Here is a 6,365-nt window from a genome sequence, read left to right on the forward strand (position 1 = left end):
TCCTTTCAATTACTTTCTCTATCTTCATATCTTAATTGCCCATGGATGGTGTCTTCATGACTCCCTGACAGAGGACCTCTCTGATGCTTAGCATAGACTAGATACCATTGTTAAATACATGTTTTAAATGTAAATGGAAAATAACACATTTATTATCTCAGAATATTAACCTCACTTTATAATTATATTCTCATTTGTGTCAGTATGTGGATTAATACTTCTGAGAACATGTTTGGGATCTAGTAAGGACTTAGTAAGTATTTTCTGGAAATGATATTCTAATCATATAATGAGGGCTATGCCTCTTCCACATGGGTTGGACAAGGTAGTTTGTAAGTTTGGGAGCCAAAATGAGCAAGAGATAACATAAAAAAGAGATCTCTGACTTGAATAGACCAGTGGTTTCCCAACATGACAGTGGAAAAATGCCATAATCTGCTATGAATCATGGACAATAAACTCTGAGAGAAGTGGTATTGGGTTGATTACTTTTTCATTTACTCTTTTCATATTCCCTTGCAACACAGATATATAGCAATCTAGTTAGTTATGTCAAGTATCTTCTTGGCCTGGAGAATTCAGAAAATGTTAGAGACAAGTAAAGAGAAAAGTAGACCAGTGAGAACTGAAGCAACACAGAGGAAATTGTGAGTTGGTAAGCAGAGATTGGGAGCAGCAGTATAGAGAGATCATACAAGGCCAGCACTGCAGCTCAATATGCTAATCCTCCACCTGCGGTGCTAGCACACCGGGTTCTAGTCCCGTTTGGGGCCCCGGATTCTGTCCCGGTTGCCCCTCTTCCAGGCCAGCTCTCTGCTGTGGCCCAGGAGTGCAGTGGAGGATGGCCCAGGTTCTTGGGCCCTGCACCCGCATGGGAGACCAGGAGAAGCACCTGGCTCCTGCCTTTGGATCAGTATGGTGCGCTGACCGTGGCAGCCATTGTGGGGTGAACCAACAGCAAAGGAAGACCTTTCTCTCTGTCTCTCTCTCACTGTCCACTCTGCCTGTTAAAAAATAAAAAAAATGAAAAAAATTAAAATTAAAATTAAAAAAAAAGAGAGATCATACAGGAAAAGCAGTAGGAAAAACTCAGAAATACCTGAGAGGTGCTGAGTTGTCAATAGTCAGGATGTATCGGAGCCATGGAGTATTTTATTTGGTTACCAAAAGGAAAGTATTATCACAGATTATAAAACTCTGGATAAACACATTACACAGTAGCCTGAGAACAATACACTCAGGAGTGTTATTCCATTATTAAGATCATTATGAGTACAGAGATAACTGCATCAAACTCCCTTCCCATGATCCACTAAATATTCAAATCACTTAGCAGTGATCTGACTTTGGCCTCTCTCAGCAAGCTTATGACCATATTGGGATTTGCACATAGGACTGAGGCAGGCACTGCCCTTCACTGTTTATGGCAGTTCACTTCTTTCTGTGAATTATCAGATCGATGTTCTGAATTTATTCATCAGACTCATTCATGCTTGTGTCTTTGATTAAACCACTCTCCATTTGTTTCTGGAAACAGTTTCCAAAACTGAGGAGGTGAACTGCTGCCCTTGATGTAGCAAGCCATGCTCTGAGTCCTGAGTGGGGCTTTCTCCATCATCTCCTCTTTCCTACTTGAGTATTTTCTCTGTTCCTCCACACCTTACACACATAGATTTGTGTTATAGGAAACATTCATTATGAAGAGAAGTATAAACATGGTCTCTTGTTATTGTTTACAATTTATCTAAGAAGAAGAAATGTCTTCACCAATCCTTTAAAATATTTAATGACTCAAAAATTGGTACTAAGATAAATAAGAAAGAAAATAATTGCTGAAATAAAAGAAAATTAAATGAGAAAATAACTATATTTAGGATTCAAAAATTTAAGTCAATTCTAGCTAGACAGTCACAAAAGCTGTGTGGAGTAGGTGAGCATTAAATTAAACTTAAAGGATCATAGAGATTTCAGTTAAAAGAGGTTTTGGGAGGACAGAGCAACAAGGTGAAAGAGAACTTGGTGTATTCTGGTCCTGAAAATAAAACAAGACCCTTTGATATATCAATATCATCATTTTAACCACCAATACTCACCACAGGGCCACTTTGATTCATATTATCACATTTTTGATTCCATCAAGAGTTATAGCTTGACCACTTTACAGTTTAGTGTCAGTTCTTAGGCATGGGATGTCCTCATGATTCCCAAGAGTGGCCCACCTCTTATGAACTCCAACCTGTAAGCTCCATGGGGGAGCTATTTATTCTGCTGTGTTCATCCCCATGGACAGTGTCTGGCACAGATTTTGATAAATGTTGAATGAACAAGTAAACACAGGTTTTACAGGATCTAATTTGGACTTTTGAAGTTGTCTCCAAATAAGTTAATATAGATAAGATCATAAAAATTTAAGCTTTTATTCCATCATTGAACTGCATCTATACATTTTTCCCCCAAAATCTTCTATTTTGATACTAGCATAACTATACTAAATTACAAGTTTTCCAACTGGATTGGCCATGGCTTCCCTGCTCACACCAGAATTAAGCAATAGTACATCATATGTCACATTTTTTAAATCTTATAGTGCCTGGGATTAAATAAATGACAGAAACATTTATCATTTCTAAAAAGACACAGTATCAGACTAGCATGGACTTTATGCTACATTTGTAACAAACACACAGGATATTTATTTCCTAAAAGTCAGTTTTTCATCCCCAGCTTCACAGATAAACCCTGCAGGCACTGGGTGTCCCTTGCAGGTAAAGGGTGAGGATGATGACTGCATGGTAGAAGAATAGGGGCAATTAACACTAGAAAGGAGAACATCATGCAATTATTTCAAAAGAATGGATCTACAAATTTAAAGAGTCAATTAAACAGGTATTCAAGGTTCTTACTTAAAAATAAATATTGACGTTTTTAATGCTGTCCCATTTGATCTGGAAGATAGCACTTTGTGGTTTATCTAGAGGACAAAAGCACTTATAAATCAATCAGTGCTAAGCAGCATCTAAAATAATACCTAAAACTTGTTCATAAAAAGTGAGGAACTCACCGAAAAATAGAAATAGGCAACTTGGAAATATCTAGGGTTAATGCTGCATGGGCCAGTATGTTCCCCTCCCCAAGTTTTTATTCTCTTTAATCCACTCATAGTAGGAAACACTGGATGATCACCTTGCATATGCCCACACTGTACTAATTGTCCAACTTTTTTAACATGATGTCAGATCACATAAGATTTAATACTATTTGTTTGTTTAAAAATTTAAATTTTTTTGCCTCCAACAAAAGCTTTTACTTACAGAATACAAACTTCATGTATTTCATAAGTACACCTTTAGGTATATAGTGATTCTTCCCAGCATAACTGCTCCCCAACCCACACTCCCACTCCTCCTCTTTCTCCCTCTTCATTTCCCAGTCCCATTTGCCACTAAGATCCATTTTGGATTAACTTTATACACAAAAGACCAACTCTATACTAAGTGAAGTGCTCAAAAATTTGCACACAAAACCAAACAAGACAGAACTTCTTCAAGAGTTGAGATAAGGGTTGTCCAGTCATTACATCTTGAAGTTAATTTCACTTTTTTTTCTTTTAGAAAATTAAAGAAGCACCCAAAATTATACAGTTTCTGCAAGCACTGAGACATAATTATAATACAACTCTCTGAGGACAGAGGTCTTGCATGGGAAGATAGTGCAAAGAGATTCATGTTGTTAATTTAACAATCAACACTCTTATATATGACATCAGTGATAACCCAAGGCTCTTGACATGAGCTAGCTAGACTATGGAAGCCTTTAGAATCCACAAACTCAGTATTTAGACAAGGCCATCAGCAAATTAGGAGTTCTCTCCTCCCTTCAGAGAAAAGTATTTCCTTCTTTGATGACCACTTCTTTCCAAAGAGATCTCACCAACTGAGGTCCTCTACGTAGGACATTTTCCCTACAGTGTCTTGGCTTTCCATGCCTGAAATGCTCTGGTATGCTTTTCAGCCAGACCACCGTGACTTAAGGGCTGATTCTAAGGTCAGAATGCTACTTAAAGTGATTACCATTCTTTGAGTCAGCTGTGTGGACTGTTTCCCATGTTGGAGCATTCACTCCTTTTAATTCTATTTATTATTATTAGACATTTAATCCTATCAATGTGATCACTTTAACACTTAAGATGGTATTTTACCACTCAGCTTCAGGGGATTTGGGGTCCATTTGTAAATTTTTAAACTGTATCCTTACAAGTAAATTAATAGGGATATATGCAGAACTATACAGCTTTACTGTTCTCTATTTCATACACTTCATACTTAACTTTAGGGACATGGTGATTCTTTCCACAGTACCCACCCTCCAACCCCTCCTCTCACCCCTCTTTGCACTCTTTTTTTTCCTGAGATTTATTTCAATTGACCTTATACACATATAAAGAGTGTATTAGAAAAGAGTTCAACAAATAGTATGAAAAAACATATAAGAAAAGAGTTCAACAAATAGTTTGAAATAACAACTGTCCTCAACAGTCAAGACAAGAGCTATTCAAGTGTCAATTTCAGTTCTACATATTTCCTTTTAGGTGCTCTATTTGTTATCAAAGGTCCAGTAGAACATATAGTATTTTTTATTTAATGAGCATAAATTTCCAAAGTACAGCTTATGGATTACAATAGCTTCCTCCCCCCGTAACTTCCCTCCCACCCAAAACGCTCCCCTCTCCCACTCCCTCTCCCCTTCCCCTTCACGTCAATATTAACTTTCAATTATCTTTATATACAGAAGATCAATTTAGCATATATTAAGTAAAGATTTCCACATTTTGCTCCCACACAGAAACACAAAGTGTAAAATACTATTTGAGTACTAGTTATAGCATTAATTAAACACCTAAGAGTAATTGTGTATTAATTACAGAGTTCAACCAATAGTTTTAAGTAGAATATAAAATGCAACTTTTGTATTGTTGTGACTTCTCCCCCTCAACCTCCCTCCCTCCCGTGGCCCTCCCCTCACCTACTCCCTCTCCCATCCTGCCCTTCATCACGTTTCATTTTCAATTACCTTCATATACTGAAGATCAACTTAGTATATACTAAGCAGGGATTTCAACAGGTTGCACTCACACAACCGAACCAGGTATCGGGTATTGTTCAACTAGTAGTGTTATTTTTGAGTTTCATAGTTAAACACATTAAGGACAGAGGTCCTGCGTGGGGATCATGAACCCAGTGACTCCCGTTGTTGATTTAACAATTGGCACTCTTATTTAAGATGTCAGCAATCACCCGAGACTCTTGCTATGAGCTGTCTAGGCTATGGAAGCCGCTTGAGTTCACCAACTCTGAATTTGTTTAGTCAAGGCCATATCACAGTGGAGGTTCCTTCCTCCCTTCAGAGAAAGGCGCCTCTCTCCTTGATGGCCTGATCCTTCTGCTGGGGTCTTGTTCACCAGGATCTTTCATTTAGATTGTTTTTTGCCACTGTGTCATGGCTTTCCATGCCTGTGAGACTCTCATGGACCTTTTAGTCAGATCCTAATGTCCCAAGGGTTGATTCTGAGGCAGGAGTGCTGTTTTGGGCATTTGCTATTCTATAAGTCTGCTGTGTGTCCTGCTTCCCCCGCAGGATCATTCTCTCCCTTTTGATTCTCTTTCATTATTTGCTTACACTGGTCTTATTTGTGTAATCTCTTCGATGCTTACCCTATCTTTTTGATCAGTTGTGTATTTATACTTATCACTTTACCAAGTGTGCTGGCATTGGTACCTGCCTCCTTGGTAAGGTTGAGTTGAAATCCCCTGGCACATTTCTAGTTCCACCATTGGAGGTAGGTCTGAGTGAGTATGTGCCGTCCTATATATCTCCTCCCTCTCTTATTCCCACTCCTATGTTCACAGAGATCAATTTTCTGTTAATTTTTAAACGCTTAAGAATGGTTGTGCATTGATTGCAGAGTTCAACCAGTGGTCTTGTGTAAAGCAAACCGAGCAACAACAACAACAAAAATACTAAAGGAACAAAATAGTGTCCATTTCACTTCAATGGGTATCATTTTAGGTGCTCGTTTAGTTGCCATCAATCAGGGAGAATATGTGATATTTGTCCCTTTTGGACTGGCTTATTTCACTCAGCATGATGTTTTCCAGCTTCATCCATTTTGTTGTAAATGCCCGGATTTCATTGTTTTTTACTGCTGTATAGTGTTCCATAGAGTACATATCCCATGGTTTCTTTATCCAGTCATCCATTGGTGGACATTTAAGTTGATTCCATGTCTTAGCTATTGTGAATTGAGCTGCAACAAATATTGAGGTGCAAATGGCTTTTTTCAACCCTTTAATTCCATATGGGTATAT

Source organism: Oryctolagus cuniculus, chromosome 8, assembly GCF_051225735.1.
Source record: "Oryctolagus cuniculus isolate XC-2025 breed Fujian yellow rabbit chromosome 8, ASM5122573v1, whole genome shotgun sequence".
NCBI lineage: Eukaryota > Metazoa > Chordata > Mammalia > Lagomorpha > Leporidae > Oryctolagus > Oryctolagus cuniculus.